Genomic DNA, 18,164 nt, shown 5'->3' with positions numbered 1-18,164 from the left:
ACTACATAAGTAGAGGCAGAGGTATTTTTAACTCCATGTAGATCACAAACCTCTGAAATCGGTTGATAAATGTAAACGTTATCGTGTTTTTATCCAGAAAAAAAGGCAGCTCCTCCATTTACCTCCACTTATTTTTAAGGCAGTCTTGCCCTCACAAACATGGCGGACGCGTTGACGTATCGCTGCAACGGCTCAAAGCGGCCAATGAGGCGTCTTGGTATTTATATGTCTATGGCCGGGAGAACATGTCATTCTCTTCTTCGTCTTCACTGACCGTTTTGTTTGAAGCGTGCATTTCCGTGGTAAGAGCGATCTATATTCCTATCGTTCCCCATAGCGACCACTAGAGGACGCAGTTCGAAGTTCCCTTGAAAGGGAACTACACATTTAGAGTTGACATATCTATGTAAAATGAATCAACTCTTTTTAGACTCTTCAAACTAAAGAGAAAATTTGTCAAAAATGTAATTAAATGAAAACTTCAACTAATATTAGTGCACAAACTTTGTATTCAAACTAAATATTCCAAGTCAGAAAAGTTTAATTGAAACATTAATTAAGTATATATATTTATACACACTTAATATATATTTCTTAAGTGATAGATGGCAAGTTGTACGCGTGGGCACAGCTACATCAGTAATCACAACCAATACTGGAGCACTGCGAGGGTGTGTGCTTAGCCCATTTCTTTACACCCTTTATACCAATGATTGCATTAGTCCATCACCCACAACCATATATCTCAAATACTCCGATGACACAGCCATCTTCGCTCTGCTTACAGACAACTCTGTACTGGATTACTACAACACCACAGCACATTTTACTCAGTGGTGTAAGGATAATTATCTCCATCTTAATGTCACCAAAACAAAATAATTAATAATTGGTTCTCCCTCACCTCAGCATTCTATCCTCATCAACAATCAAGTGGTAGAAATAGTCAATAATTTTAAATACCTTGGGGTAACATTGGACAATCAACTTACTTTCGATCAGCACACCAGTGACATTCAGAAAAGGAGCCATCAGAGACAGCCAGCCATCCGCAAATTAAAAGGACTTTATGCCAAACTCATACGTATAACTACTACAGCTTCCAAAATAATTGGTCTTTCCACACCAAACCTGACAGAATTAAATAACAGGGCCATTACACGTATGGCGACTTCAGTTGAGCTGGACATTACACACCCATTAAATTGGTATCTCAGCCCACTCCGTTCAGGACGTAGATACAGGGTACTAAGGTGCAGAAGGGCTCGCTTCAAGAAAAGCCTGTTTCCCACTGTTATAGTGGCCCTGAACAAAAGGCCTCGCTGAATAGGCCAGGATGCGGACATTGATATAAAGCGGACTTTGTTCATGTAGTCTTAACATCTAGATGTGTAATACTTATGACATGATGTTGTGTCATGGTGACACTGTCTGTGGAATGGAATGATGCTGTGAAGAAGAATTTCTTTAAGGGGACAATAAAGTCGAGTCTACACATGTCCTATATACACATATACATGTCCTATATACACATATACATACATACACACACATATACATACATACACACACATATACATACAAACACACACATACATACATACACACACATATACACACATATACATACATACATACACACACATATACATACAAACACACACATATACATACATATATACACACATACATATATACACACATACATATATACACACATACATATATACACACATACATATATACACACATACATATATACACACATACATATATACACACATACATATATACACACATACATATATACACACATACATATATACACACATACATATATACACACATACATATATACACACATACATATATACACACATACATATATACACACATACATATATACACACATACATATATACACACATACATATATACACATCCTCCCATGCCGCGATTGAGCTGACACACAAATTGAATTATTTTTATTACATATTAGTGATCAGAGCTACTATTTAGCATTTTTATTATTGTTATTTTTAAAACAACCTCATTTTATATTAGTCTCGGTCAAAAAAAAAACCTTAGTGTATGTAGTTGTTAAACATGTCCACCCATACCAAGATTGAGCAGACATACACAAACTGTACAGACTGATTTCTACTCCCCAGAATCAAATCAGTGTCCCCGCAAACCATAATGAATCATACACAACCCATGTTTGCTGTATTTAACCATATATAAAGACAGAAGCTCCTCAATTAGTAAACCAACATGTTTAAATCAAAACCGAAACATAACCTGTTCTGATTCCTGATGTACCACTCAACCATGCTGTAAATGCCATTTAATTATTTACTACATAATTCAAAGTTTTGATCTCAACAAAAACTGAGTGAGATTCTTCATCTCATGTCCATCGGACATATATTTAAAACATTTTTATAAATATATAGCATCAGTGCTTAGTACAAAATTACAAAATTATATTTTTGCAAATCACACCCACACAGTTGTGGTCAAAAGTTTACATACTCCGTGCAGAATCTGCAAAATGTTAATTATCATACAAAATGCATGTTATTTTTTTTTATTTAGTACTGTCCTGAATACAATATTTACATGTAGTCCACAAGACAAAATAGTAGCTACATTTATAAAAACGACTCCGCTCAAAAGTTACATACGCTTGATCCTTAATATTGTGTGATGTTAACCCGAGATGATCCACGACCGTGTTTTTTTTTTCCAACAATGACTGAATGATTTTGAGATCCATCTTTTCACACTGATGACAACTGAGGGACTCCTACAAAGCTATTATTAGCTATTATATTATTATTAAAAGTTAAAAACATTCACAGATGCTCAAGATGGAAACACAATGCATTAAGAGCTAGGGGTAGAGATCAGGCTAAATTGTAATTATTTTGTCTTCTGGAAAACATGTATCTTCTGTAGCTTCTGAAGTACATTACTAAATGAAAAAAAATACAACTTTGAACAAAAGAAAAAATTACGCATCCTTATCCTGTTTAATTCAGCTATATATATATATATATATATATATATTTTTTTTTCCTTATGTCCAAATCACAACCCCCACATGTGGGAAAGCCATGTCACTTCTTCAAAATCATGGAGTATATTGCATAAAGCCCTAGTATTCAGCTGTCTGATTTTGTAAAGTTGCTCATTCCACTCTGTAATTAAATATTAACAATACCTCAAATATAAATTAATTTTATAATTTTGCCTTTAGATATATTAGATCAGTGGTTTTGCATGTCTTTTTAATCAATCACACCTGATTCAGATCATCCGCTCATTAGTAGATTAAATGTTTCAAAATTATTAACATTTGAAAACATGCGTTGGAAATTAAGAAAAGTAATCAAAAAGTAATCAAATGTAATCAGTTACATTACTTTAATAAAGTAATTGAAATAGTTACTTATTACATTTTAAATAGGGTAACTTGTAATCTATTACATTTCCAAAGTAACCTTCCCAACACTAATGACAATATATGGTTTATCTGTGTTCTTCACGCCATCTTGGGCATTTTCATAATAGTAAAGTCAATTTATAATGCAGTGCTAATCAGCGTGGCCTTTATTGCAGTATAGAATATATTTTGTGCCGTATTCTGTAGTAAGAAGCCACATCAGATCAGAAAATGAAGTTATTTCAAAACACTCGACTGATGTTGTGGAGTAAAATTGTTATAATGTTCTCAACAACAGGTTTATAATGCTTCTCATTACGTTTGAGAGGATGTTTGGAGTGTGCCGTTTCAGATGCACATGATAAGCGACTCAAACTCACAGCGCTTGCAGAGATGAGTAGCATTTACTACTAGCCCTGTGCATATATTTATTTCATTAAAAATCGCAGCCTTTGTGGTTCAATAATCGCATCAAGCCAAATCGCGATTTGGGTGCAGTGCATGCCAGTTAAAAATGTAAATTAAATAACTGAAGTAGTATAGGCTTATTCTTGTACATAGAGGCACTGAATTAAGTACAAAAGTACTGTATGAAAATTTCTGTCATGAAAACTACATGAAAACATACAAACCAAAGTATTTGACAAATAATATGGCTAATCCACTTCATCTGTGATAAGGTACACAAACACCACATTATGGGAAGCAGAGAGTTTCTGACTTCACGTCTCTGTTTTCAACTCCTCCCCCGAACTGTAAGGGGCAAATAGTGCATAGTGTGATGTCATTTCCTCAAGAAACACCAGGACGAAAGGGTATGCTCCATAGAGATGTATAGGTAGATGCCACATTCGACCACTCCAGATACTTCGAGACGTCCGCCATCTTGGAACAGTCAATGTGTCATCACTCAAAATAAAAATCAATGCGTTTTCCAAGATGCCACAACATCGTGCAGACCCTGGTTGTAAAAACCGCCGAAATTCCTGAAGGGATTGGATAAACCTTTACAGGTAAGAAGGTGTTGGCTTGTGTTTTTAATATGTATTAACTCAATATTGCATGTTTTTAAACTATTGTAACTGTTTGATATTGTGTTAGCTAACGGCTTCGTCTTGCTGTATTGTGTTAGTTTAGCAAAATCATCTGCTGAAGTCTATTGGAGATATAGATATTCATATGTGTATAATTACAGTTGCAGACACACAAGCAGCTTACTCTCAAGTGTTCACGGACCAGCTTTGACCATTCCAATAAGGCGGACGGCTTATGTATAGCAGCTAACAAGGCACACTCGCAAACTTCCCTGACCACTTCCCCTGTCATTTTGCCATTTTGAAGTGCGTTTCACTTCATTAAGTGGACAAGGGAAGTTTACATAGACAGACCTCGACTCCTCAATTTTGATCAAGGGAACACGTCTCTGTAATGTGCGGGAAACAGGAGAAAGCAGGCTGAGATGTGGATCTAAGTGCAGGGTCTTTAATAGCAAAACAAGGAAACAAACAACGAAGCACAGGAAAAAAAACCACGAGCAGAAACGGCACCGTAACATTCAACAACAAACAAGGCACAAGGGAAACACAAGGGCTGTGTCCGAAATCGCTCACTCATTCACTAATTCCTATATAGTGTATGGCAGTTGAGTGCACTATATCAGAAAGGAGTGAACGAAATGAAGTGAAAGAATTCGGACGCTGACGAATACACTGCGGGTCAGAGAGCTGGAGCCGTCGCAGAAACATCATCATGTACACTGAACAAAATTATAAACGCAACACTTTTGTTTTTACCCCCATTTTTCATGAGCTGAACTCAAAGATCTAAGACTTTTTCTATGTACACAAAAGGCCTATTTCTCTCAAATATTGTTCACAAATCTGTTTAAATCTGTGTTAGTGAGCACTTCTCCTTTGCCGAGATAATCCATCCACCTCACAGGTGTGGCAAATATCCAGCAACTTCGCACAGCCATTGAAGAGGAGTGGACCAACATTCCACAGGCCACAATCAACAACCTGATCAACTCTATGCGAAGGAGATGTGTTGCACTGCGTGAGGCAAATGGTGGTCACACCAGATACTGACTGGTTTTCGGACGCCCCCGGACCCCCCAATACAGTAAAGCTGCACATTTTAGAGTGGCCTTTTATTGTGGCCAGCCTAAGGCACACCTGTGCAGTAATCATGCTGTCTAATCAGCATCTTGATATGCCACACCTGTGAGGTGGATGGATTATCTTGGCAAAGGAGAAGTGCTCACTAACACAGATTTAGACAGATTTGTGAACAATATTTGAGAGAAATAGGCCTTTTGTGTACATAGAAAAAGTCTTAGATCTTTGAGTTCAGCACATGAAAAATAGGGGCAAAAACAAAAGTGTTGCGTTTATAATTTTGTTCAGTGTATATATATATATACACATTTATATTATTTTAGAAAATAAAATTGATAACAATACTCACAATGATTTTATATTGTAATTATATATACACCTTAGCGCCAGCTTTGTGGTTTCAAAGATGGTATTATTTGGCCTAACTTGTTTTGTAATGCTTAATATGTTCATAATAATTAAATACTATTAAAATACTGGCAACAAAAATAAACACATATTACACATACATTTTATGTATATATTATTTTTAGTGTCTTGAAACTTTCCCAAGCAGCGTTTTGCGCGCACATAAGATGACAGTGGTCGCAGAGTGCCCTCAGGCAACCGTTAGTTTTACATTAGGATGAATACGGCACATGCAGGTCATTAACGAATATTTATTAAATCATCCACCAAATTATCACCACATCTCTATCATCTCTTGTAAGTTAACAATGCCACCTCAGTAAATTAGTAAAATCATGAATCTGAGTTAATGCCTAAATAATATATTTTATTTTAATAATGCATGAAATAACCGTTAAAGCAAAAATAAGAAAGATGTAAATGGTACCTCTCATTCAAACTCGCTCGCTCCCACTCTCTCTTCCAGCTCGTCAGTCCTCTCTGCATTGGATTATGGGAAATAGTGCCTCAGCAAGTGTACATCAGTTGTACGCTCGAAATCAGAGAGGATTGTGGGTAAAAAGTAGTGAACGAATGTAAGGAATGAACTCGTTCACTCAGAATTCGAACAGCACTACAAAATGGCCGACACCCGATATAGTGCACTATATAGGGGATAGGGAGCGGTTTCGGACACAGCTAAGGGCTATTTATATACAGGAGAACAAAAGGAACCAATGAGTTGCTATGGGAACTAACAAGGAGTGGGTGTGGTCCAAAGAGTAGCTATGGCAACTAATGAGTGTAACTATGGGGACAAACAAGGCACACAGTAGACAGGGGCAGAACACACACAGGGAACATGTAACAGTCTACACATATCTACAATTCAGGCAGCTCCATATCCCATACTATAGCATTTTGACATCATAGCAGATTGCATTGAAAGTTTGTGGCATTTTTTATATCTTCTCCAACAACTCATACTTATAGCCATATAGAATGGTGCATCAAACATAAGGAAAAACATCTCTGATTCCTGTAGTGATGCTTGCATAATGTTTGCTTTCTTTATTGCAGACAAAGTGAATTAGATGTAATAACTATCAGATAAACAGACATTTTAAATGTAGCAATCAGAAGCGCTTATCATTGAATAGGTTGTGTGCTTAATACAGTGCTTGTATATACAGGAAGGATGTTCAAGACAAGCCTACATTATTAAAATACCAATAAATTGGAGTGAGTCTATATTTTTCAGTTTTATTGTGATAAACATAGAACATTATAACAATAAAGTTGATGTTTATTTACTCACCCTCAGGCCATCCAAATTGTACAGGTATGTGGCTTTTTTTCTTCAGTATACAGTAAAGATTTTTAGCTGAAATTGTGGTTCTTGGTAATTTATCAAATGCAGGACCATGCACGGCTGCTGTCACTTTGAGAGTCAAAAAAGCATATATACAGGCAACATAAAATTAACATGTGTCGTTCCTGACGATGAAGCAAAACGATCAATCTGTGCAAGAAACGTAACATTATTTACAACATTATTACCTGCAATCCAGAGCCTCAGGCAAATTAGGAAATCAGATTCTTCTCTGTGAACTGGTTCTTTTGGACAGTTCATTTCAGTTAACTGGTTCAAATAACCAGTTCACTAGTTTGTTTACATAGTCACACAATGGTGTCACATACTGTATATCTCTATTCGTTATTAAAGCACCCAATAATGATGTGAATTGCAGATGTTTTTTGTGTCTAAAGCATAGCGTGAATAAACTAATCTTAATCATCTATAACATAAACCATGAGAACCATAAAAACTTTCAATTGGCTCCTTCATTCAAGTGCTAGGTTCACGCATGCACATATTACAGCCTTTGATCCAAGTCCAAAATGTTTCTTCATTTCAGATTAACGGACTCATGGTTTGAGAGAGAACCATCAGCAGTGTACTGCTGTTGACTTGAGAACTACTGCCATCGGATCACTGTTATATTTCCAATATGTTTAATTTGCTATTTTTTATGCTTTCAGCAAAATACCTCAGAAACATTCATTTTGCCCCCTTTATGAATCCCTTGGCAGTTTGTTCTCGGCATGTCACACATATCCATACTCTTCTAGAGGAACTGCAGCGCTAAATAAGTTGGCAAAAAAACAGCATCATAGGATCATACGCAATTATTTTGCCTCATTTTGAGACGGAGTGACTGTCAGGCACTTCTGAAAGTGAGTTTTCTTTGAGTAACTTGTAGATCTGTGCTGCTTGAGACACGAACTGTTTCAAACGGTTCAGTCCGATTTGGTGAATTTGTTCATCTAGTGCACTAAAAAGAACTGGTTCAAAAGGACTATTTTCTCTTAATGACCTGAGTGTGAGTACTGTAAATTAACAATAAATTGTAATTTTTCCATATTATCACAGTGACGTGAACACGTTTGCACTTTCTCTGCAATTCAGCACTCAGTCATGTCACGTTTATTTATATAGCACTTTATATAATTTATTGTTTTAAAGTAAGCAACTTTACAGTGTTACACATGAAAAAAAAAATGACACTTTAAATTATAATTACTGCTTCAGTAATATAAATCAGCTCTCCAGTGTGTTCATGTTTACTCACATCTGACCTTGATGGACTGAACAGAAGAAATGAACCGGAGAATGAACCCAGAGCCACACCTACCTATTATGTCATCGTCACGGACCAGTGGTAGTTCATATGTGTTTACTAACTAGAGCAAATTTTTCCAGAAAGTTTTCTTTGGCAAGCTGTTTTGAACTTTGGATTTTGCTTTAAGTATATCTGGGGCTTAACAGAGGAAGAATCCAGAACCGTCTCTCCTGTCTCTGTAATTATTAATTATTATATTAATTATCTATTAATTTTCTCTGTACTCTTTAACAAGGCGACAGGCCCTGTCTAGTAGGGGAAAATTACTGTGTGTCTCTGGAAGACCTAAAAGTGAAAGGATCTTAGTCCCCACTTCGGTGCTTTTGGTCTGAGTATGCACTATGTGTGTATATGTTTTAGCTTATACTATTGTATTGTATACTACAGGAATAGAGAAAGTGGGCTTCGGGTAAGTAGGTGTAAGTACGGTGGCTCCCTGAAGTATGTTCTTGCGGTGTAAAATAAATCATTCACATTCCCACCCTCTTAAACCTAACAGTGTAAGTGAGACGCCACTACTCCAAGTTAAGTTGCACAAATAACTGTTGACTATATGACCCACTAACAATTCATCATTTATAATTTTCTTATTTTTTAGGAAACTGGACTTTATTTGAAAGGATTGGCTCCAGTTAAATAAAAGAATAAAATAAAAAATATATATATTGAATTTGAATTGAATTGAATTCAAATGAACTCTGAAAACCCTCTATAAATTAATTAAAACATTTATTAATCAACGTGATCCAGTTCTCACACCAAACCCAGTTTAGTTCAGTCTATATCAGTAAAGTGTGTGTGTGTGTGTGTGTGTGTGTGTGTACAGGTTTATATATTCTGGTGGGGACTTAAACCTGAATACACACAGACTCATGGGGACTCGTGTCACGGTGTGTGTGTGTGTGTGTGTGTGTGTGTGTGTGTGTGTGTGTGTGTGTAAAGAACGTTTGTACCAGTCTGTAGCAACGATCAATTTGATGGTTTGACTTGCAACGATTTGTGACGACTTGCAACAATGAAATGAACAGCTGGGACAGGACAGTGAGGAGATGTCATCAGGGTGGCAGGGTAATAATAAAAACAAAAGCAAAAACTCAGCTTGGCCCAGGAAAACTCAGGAACTTTCTGGAACAAAATGGTGCAGCTCAGCCACAGCGAGACTCTTGTCTCAAAAGAAAAGTTATTTCCAAGAGTAAAACTGATCGTCGGCGATTGTCAATCTCTTCAAAAAAAAAGGCCAAAATACTTAGAAAAAAATTAAACACTTCGTGCAAAACTAACTTCCAGTTTATATACGCATTCTCGCGCACTAACAAGTGCACTTAAATGATGCGCAGGAAGAAATCAATGTCTCTCGGCTCATGGCACAGTTCATAAATTTGTTATTTTAACGAATGTACCCCATGTTTTTTCTGCAACCGGAATTTTTTTGTAATGATATTAGTGATCATTGTGCAATATCTTGTGGGAGAAATTTTAAGATGCTTAAGAGTTCACCCAGATGTACATATAAATGACAATTTAAAAATTGTACAAAGTGTATTTTGTAATTTAATGTACAAGCTTTCTTGCACAATGAGTATAATAGTGATTTACGGGTAATTTCAAATATACCTGATGTGGTTTTAGCTTGGGATTATTTTATATCTACTTTTTTTGGGAGAAAAATTTGTGATAAACATGCTCCTTTACATAGATTTGAGGTGAGTTGAAAAAATATTCCTGGTTCAACAATTCTGTCTCAAACTTTCTTAGGCAAAGAAATATGGCTTTGTCCACAGCAAAGAAAACTAATAGTGATAATGACTGGTCTCATTATAGATTTTTACGGAACAAAATGGCTAAAAAAAGTTCTACAAATCAGTATTATCTTAATCTGATTAATGATAATATGAATGATCCTTCTAAATTTTGGAAATTACCAAAATCTCATATAGGATCAAATAAATTTACTGGTCTTCCAAAATCTTTAAAATTAAACCAAAGATTAATTACTGACTAGGTTAATATTGTTAATATATTTAACAGGCTGCGTTCACACTGTCAGTTTTTGGGATTGACAACTGCATTTACTTACAGGTGTGAGTCTCGAAATATTCCATTCACACAGCAACTTACAGTAGCTTCTCGAATACTGTCTGTATGAATGCATTGGGAGTCAAACCTGTATTCCTTATCAGTAACCATAGCAACAGTGACCAAATATAATATCAAAGATGACGACATCCATAAAACTGAAAGTCTTTTCTGACACGACAAGAGTGCAATCGAGCTGCAAGTTCATCCGTCAAATATTCATTAACCTACAGCAGCTTATATATTTGGGTGGAGAGCAGAGCATTTGAGTCGCACACTTGTGCAGCAGAGCGGCTCTCTCTTGCACTGTATGAGTGACAGACAACTAGTTGTCCAGTACTGTTCCATTCACACAGCGTATGTTCTCCGAGAATGCGGTTGTGAGTCCTGAAAATTTACGGGTGTGAGTCCGGTTACAGAATGCGGTTGTCACGCCTGAAAATAACCGTACTGTGTGTAAACGTAACCGTATTAAGGACTCAAATACAGGACTGACAACCGTATTCTGCTGCTGTGTGAACGTGGCCATAGTCATTTTATTTCTGCCAATTCAATAACAGACACCAGTAATTTATTGGATATTGATGAACCGGGAAATGATGAGTTGATACATTTTAGTAAAACGTAAAAGTTATTTACCCCTATATTGTCCACCCAAGTTCATAAATTACTGTCAAACTTAGATTGTAGGAAATCTGCTGGCTCTGACAAAATTGGTCCAGTTTTTTAAAAGTTTCTGCAGATTGCCGAACCTAATGCATCGATTTTTAATCTGAGTTTATCAACTAGTGTTATTCTGCCGTCTTGGAAATCAGGTATAGTTATGCCTCTATTAAAGGGGGGAGATCCCTCTGATTTGAATAATTATCGCCCTATTTCTAGACTACCGGTTTTACTCCATTACAATTAAAACTCACCAATTCCAAAACAACTTGAGTAAAAGTCTTAGAGTATCTGATTTTAATAATACTTAACTATTTTACTTATACTAAATATAGGCTCAAAGATGCACTATAATCAAAGAGACATGCCAGTAAAAAACAAGAGTTGATTTGTGAGGAGGGCAATCACTATGTTATAAGTAAAACTGAACACCTCAAAAAAAAAAAAAAAAACATCTTTCAAAAAGGGCTCTTCAGTATAACAGATAAATAAAATAATGTTAAGTAAAATTAAAAAGCAAAAGCCTTCTTGCACTGGATTTCGGCCTCATTGCCGGCTGCAGTCATGTCCTCATCAGGCACCTGTGATTCACAACTGCTTGCTTGCTAGAGAACTCGCATTCACGTAAAGTAGCCTCGTTGACCAGTTTGGGTGAGTAAGGGCAAAACACAAGATATTATACTTTCAGCAGTGGCGGCTCGTCGGGGGAGGCAGGGGAGGCACAGCTTCCCCATAATTTTGAGGTGAAAATGGGAGGAGGACGATTTAATGTTAATACAATTCACAATTCATTTCAGTTCATGTCTCAGAATGTGTATATTTTGTTTGTAATTTCCCAGTTGTAATACCATTACGTGAAAGCGCCGCTTTTCTATCGCGAATGTGCCGAATCTGCTGATGTAATTGCAACCGCTAATGATAGAGAAGGGTAGGGGGAGGCCGGGGGAGAGGTGAGCTCTCGTGCCTCCGTTGGTAACAAAAATTTGCCAATCACCATCGAGTGTTCACTTTCAGCGCTGAGGAGTATTGCGAAAAGAACCCTCGCTGGGGAGGCTAGCCTCCCTTCTGATATCAACCAATCATCAAAGAGACGTAAATTACGTGATATTAGTTTAAACATATGCCACTGCGCTGATAATGTACCAAGTACTTATGATGAGTAGCGATATTGAATATTTGATCGCCAACAGATTTACCAAGCTGTCATTCAAACAGTATATATACAAATTTAGGGAAAACAGCCTAAGCTGGATATAGGCTACAGCGGTCGGCTTAATTAAATGGTGCAACAGGCAGCTCTCTTTTAACACATCTTGCTGTATGTATGTCGTTTTCTTTACGTTTTCTGACTAAAAGCAACCAAAAAGCCATTTTAAAGTGGTTAAGCAAATTATAATAATAATAATCGGCAGGGATCCCAGACCAATACAATTAGTGTGCCTCCTCTATTTTAAAACCCACGAGCCGCCACTGACTTTCAGTGCCCTGTAGTTGGCAATATTCCTTCTTTTGTAGAAGAAAAAAACTCCTGAAGGAAAAGCTAGGTGCCATGCAAAATGTAATGTGTAATTGCAACACTCATTACAAATGTAGTGGAGTAAAGAGTACAGATGCTTATTCAAAAATGTTGTGAAGTAGAGAGTAAAAGTTGCTAATATCTTTTATACTCAGTAAAACTACAGAGTATCCGAAAAGATACTCAAATACCGTAATTAATTACATTAACTCAAATAATTTACACCTCTGTTCAGAACGAAACTCACAGCTCCAGCAACTCTCTCCCTTGCTCTCAGCCAGTCTCACACACCGTTCTCCATTCGATGACGCAATCAGCCAAATTTCTGCTACAACTTACACCTCTAGTCCCACATGATAGCGTTAGTGTTCACTTAACTCACAAAACACAAATGGGCTGTGTATCACTTCTGTCAAGTCTCCCACTGCAAAAACTGTCGACCTCTAACACAGCGGTCATGGCATGTCTCTCTCGTAACACTGTTCCAGAGATTGTCTTACTATAGGGAGATGAGAGGGTCTGTATTATTTACTATTGGAGAAAGCGTAACGGTCAACTTGGATCACATGAATAACCAATCACATTACAGCCTTGACGTCACTGAATTTCAGTCAGAGTGTGCGACACTCAATCACATTCACTTGCAGGCTTGCCTTCTAGTGGCTTTGACTGTTCTCCCTTCTTCTTCCCATACATCTTTGCATCTCCCACGAATACCGAAAACAGGGAAACCCATCAAAATAAAAGTCCCTTAAAGAAAAAAAAATACCTCCGTTATGTATAGTTTGACTTCTCATTCCCTTCTCCATGACAAGCGAGTGTCAGAAACAGAAAGTTGTGTACCAGGGTATTTCTGCTTCTCTGTAAGCGCCACCTACTGTCAGATTGTGAAATAGCATTTTCATCCAGCCTTCTGTTTACACATTCCGAAAACAGGGAAACCCATCAAAATAAAAGTCCCTTAAAGAAAAAAAAATACCTCCGTTATGTATAGTTTGACTTCTCATTCCCTTCTCCATGACAAGCGAGTGTCAGAAACAGAAAGTTGTGTACCAGGGTATTTCTGCTTCTCTGTAAGCGCCACCTACTGTCAGATTGTGAAATAGCATTTTCATCCAGCCTACTGTTTACACATTGATCTGACTCTGAACTCAAATCGTATGAGATAATCAAACAGAATTTTCATGACAAACATTTGTGTTGGTGTGAACAGGCCTTTACTTGTACAGAAGTAACTTGTCAGTTTGAGTCAACCATATTTGGAGTAAAAAGGATTAACCTAGAGGGGAAAACTGTTTTCAAAGTTGGAGAAAGCGTGGAGATCATCTGCTCTGAAAAACAATTTTTTACAAAAAAAAAAAAAGCAAATCATTTACATGCCAAATTAATGGAAAGTGGGACAGTAAACCTGTTTGTGGTAAGATTAAAGAGAAACACTTCAAGACTTGGTGCTGAAGTCATTGTATATTACCAAAAGAATGTGAATCGTATTTCAGAGATTACATGTGAAGTTCCACGTGACCAGCATGTGAGTGGCCCGGAATATTCCTTCAATGGAGATATGAAATTAGGAGCAAAGAGATCGTACAGTTGTGAGTCTGGATATCGTGAAACAGCAGCAGAGGCCACATGCACACGAGACGGATGGACACCAAAACCACTTGTGTGCTGGTATGTTCTTCTGTGGAGTATTAAAATCGTTGCTACTGACAAAATGTCAATTATATGATTATGTTGATGTTTTTTTTTTTGTTTTTTTTAAGAAATGATGTGTGACCCACCAAAAATCCGAAATACAGAGATTGCGGGAGGTCAGAAACTAAAGTACAAAATCAATTCAAGAATACCAAAGTGTCGTCCTGGATGTGAACCAGAGGAGCCTGTACAAATCTCCTGTAATTCCCATGGCCGATAGACAAACATACAACAATGCTCTGGTATGTACAGCTTGATTTTATTTTTTATTTTTTTGGATAAAGACAAGACAGTGTATTATAAGTGTGTGGATGGAAAATGGGAAACTCTTCCGAAATGTCTGAGTGAGTCATTTTTGTAATTTTAATTCATAATAGTTTTGTACTGCTTTTATCGTTATGTTTATGTCTCTGTCGTAGGACCTTGTGAAATTGATGATACTGTCGAGAAGTACAATCTACAGCTTCCTAAAGAAAAGGTCTACATAAGGCATGCTGAAAAGTACCAAGTGTATCAAACTCAGTTCCTGGAGGGCTGCAGCCCTGCAGAGTTTAGTTCCAACTCTGTTGAAAAATCCAGCATATGCTGGTTAGGTATGTTTTGAAACATGGCTATTGGTTTGAGATTTTTTGAGCTGGTTTAAGCTGGTCCTTAGCTGGTCATGAGCTGATCCTAAGCAACTAGCTCCTGCTCGGGGCCAGCTTAGGACCAGCACATGACAGCTCATGACCAGCTAAAGACCAGTTTAAACCAACTCAAACCAGCAGCCATGCTTCAAAACATACCTAACCAGCACATGCTGTTTTTTTGTTTGTTTTTTGTTTGGGCTTTTTTTCAACAGGGAACCCTGCTCCAACACACATGTAGTTTTCAAATAAGCCTGAAGGACTTGATTAGCTGGATCGGGTGCATTTAATTAGGGTTGAATCTAAACTCTGCAGGGCTCCAGCCCTCCAGGAACTGAGTTTGACTCCTCTGGTATAGACTTAACTGTAGAGATGGATGGAATACTGGAAGTGAGATGAAATATGTGGACATGTCGTGCTCCAAAGGGAATCTACAGATTGACAAAAGTTGTGAGTATTGTCTCATTTTCAGAACCTGAATTAGTCATATTGGTGATCTGTACAATTATTGATTTATTATTTAATTGGTTGTTTCTTTAGATGATACACAAAATAAATAATGACTAAACAATGACTTGGGAATGTTCTAGTATTTAATTCCAGATGTTGTTTGCACCACGTTTTAATTTTGTAAAAAAAAAAAAATTACAATTGTTTCTCTTTTTCAGATTTTTTAAGTGCACATACATAATTGTTGTAACTGAGGTACAATTATATTTTAACAATAACTGTTCAAGAATGTTTAAGCAAAAGTAAAAATAAATCTAACTGGTAACACTTTATAATAACTTTCATTAATAAATCATTAACAAACATTATATAATGTTTAACTAATCATTACTTAATATATATTCACAAATGTAGAAATATGAGATAATGTCCTTGTTAATGTTAACTAATGAACTTATTAAACATTACCAAATGATTAACAGATCACTAATTAATGTAAATTGAAAAGCTTAGAAATGTCATTAAACATTCAATTCATATGATCATGCATTTAAAAAAAAAAAACATTTCACATGATTTTGACAGATGGTTTACAATGATTAAAAGCTTCATTAATAAATCATTAACAAGCATTATATAATGCTTAACTGATCATTAGTTAATGTTTACAAATGTCATTAAACTTCCAGTGCATTTTAAAAATCTACAAAAGATTTTACCAGAAATTACACAATGAACAAAGTTTGAACAAACATTTGTTAATGTACTGTTGAATGCTTACAAGTGTCATTAAACTTCAGTTCACATATTAGCTAATGCTCATTATTACATTTACAAATGTCATAAAAATATAGTTTAATTATTCATTTTTTTATTCATTAATAATTAGGTTAATATTAATAATTATATTAATTATAAACTATTCATGTTAATATATTCATTAACTCATAATCACAGTCTGTAAAGGTCATATATTTGGTCTTTGTTTGTTGTGTAGACTTCAACTATTTGCACATCTTAAATCATTTATTAATCATTTGTTCATGTTTTTGCAGTACCCAATCTAAAGTTGAGACTATTCATCATTTGTAAACATTTACTAATTTTTTTGTATCTTTGACACTGGACTTTTAGCTACTGTAACAAGTACACCCGTTTGTGTAAAGGGTGGTTAGTTAAGTTTAGTTAAATGCTTGGTAGAGACATTACACACATTGTAATTTGGCTGCAACACATGCTTTTATTGCCTCAACACATATATTAATATACTATTGTGAACCATTAAACAGAATATTCCTTGAATCATATATTAACAGGAGGGGGGGTGGGGGGACTAATTTTCAAGAAAATACTTAATTTATCATTTATCAAAACAATGCAATATAAACAGATTGAATCGTGATTAGAAGTTGAATGACATTTGTAAGCATTTTAATTTACATGAAATGTTAATTATTAGGTAATGTTTAATACATTTATTAGTAAACAATAACAAGCACATTATTTCACGTTTGTAGATATGTGAATAAATATTAACTAATGATCCGTTAAACATTATATAACGTTTGTTAATGATTTATTAATGAAAGTTATTGTAAAGTATTACCATCAAACTTATTGACTATGAAATGTATGTCTGTGTGTTGTTGCATGTATTGATGAATAATATTAACAGACACACACACACACACAACCATGTACATATATTGTATTGTTTGTGGGAACATCCTATTCATTCAGCTACATTTTTGTGGTAGTTATGCAATTTTGTATCATCTCATCTTTTTGTTGTTGTTGTTGTTGTTCTGACAACATATTTCTTAACTTAAATATGAAAAGCACTAGAAAAGTTAGAATACCAAAGAATTGAATATGAACACACAATTCAGTATACTGTTAATTACTGTACTGTAAAAATAAAAAAATTAAAAAATCAGCATCCTCTGCCAACTTGCTTTGCAGTTTTGTTAATGACCTTATTTGCCGTAATATAACATTTTCTCAGTCTTCTGACAAAAGACTTTCACCCCTAGACAGTCATTCTGCTCTATTTTTGTGTAGAATTTTGTCAAGAATGAATGGTTTGTGAAAGTGAATCAGTTATAGTATGTTAAACAAGAAAAACTATAATTTAATGTACTGTCTAATACAAGTCTAAGAAGTTTATATACAATAAGAAATTCAAACTTCACACAAGGGCCACTTAGTGGTGCAGTTGATCAAGGAATGATGTTACCACGCCATTGGTTCTTACAAAGCTGGTAGTCATTTTGCAAGAAACAAATATTTTATTAAATTATAGTAGATATTCTTTCAGTGACCTTTTATTTTGAGGAAAACAAATTTGTGAAAATTCTGACATTATTTGGGGCCCTTTCTTCAGCATGACAGGAACAAGACAAAGTATCTCATTAGTGCTGACTGCATTCTGTAAACCCAACCTTCCACTTTGTTACTAAAGTTATTTTGAGAAATAAATAATCAAACAATATTTCCTAAAAA

At 35.7% G+C, this 18,164-nt stretch overlaps 2 protein-coding genes and 1 long non-coding RNA gene across 3 annotated transcripts in view; all 3 read left to right on the top strand.

Annotated features, from left to right (window-relative positions):
* Window positions 1-14,546, top strand: part of LOC107701546 (uncharacterized) — a 15,234-nt gene extending 688 nt beyond the window's left edge. The window contains exons 2-3 of the long non-coding RNA XR_001635660.1: window positions 3,577-3,580; window positions 14,473-14,546. This is a non-coding gene — a long non-coding RNA (uncharacterized LOC107701546). The remainder of the gene's footprint in view (window positions 1-3,576; window positions 3,581-14,472) is intronic.
* Window positions 1-18,164, top strand: part of LOC107701542 (complement factor H-like) — an 87,008-nt gene that overhangs the window by 21,258 nt on the left and 47,586 nt on the right. The window lies entirely within an intron of this gene.
* The window catches only part of LOC107701541 (complement factor H-like), a 73,098-nt gene that overhangs the window by 33,405 nt on the left and 21,529 nt on the right, over window positions 1-18,164 (top strand). The window lies entirely within an intron of this gene.

Source organism: Sinocyclocheilus anshuiensis, unplaced genomic scaffold (assembly GCF_001515605.1).
Source record: "Sinocyclocheilus anshuiensis isolate Anshui unplaced genomic scaffold, SAMN03320099.WGS_v1.1 scaffold3611, whole genome shotgun sequence".
NCBI lineage: Eukaryota > Metazoa > Chordata > Actinopteri > Cypriniformes > Cyprinidae > Sinocyclocheilus > Sinocyclocheilus anshuiensis.
Note: the sequence above shows the minus strand (reverse complement) of the source record. Positions and strands in the feature narration are given on the sequence as shown.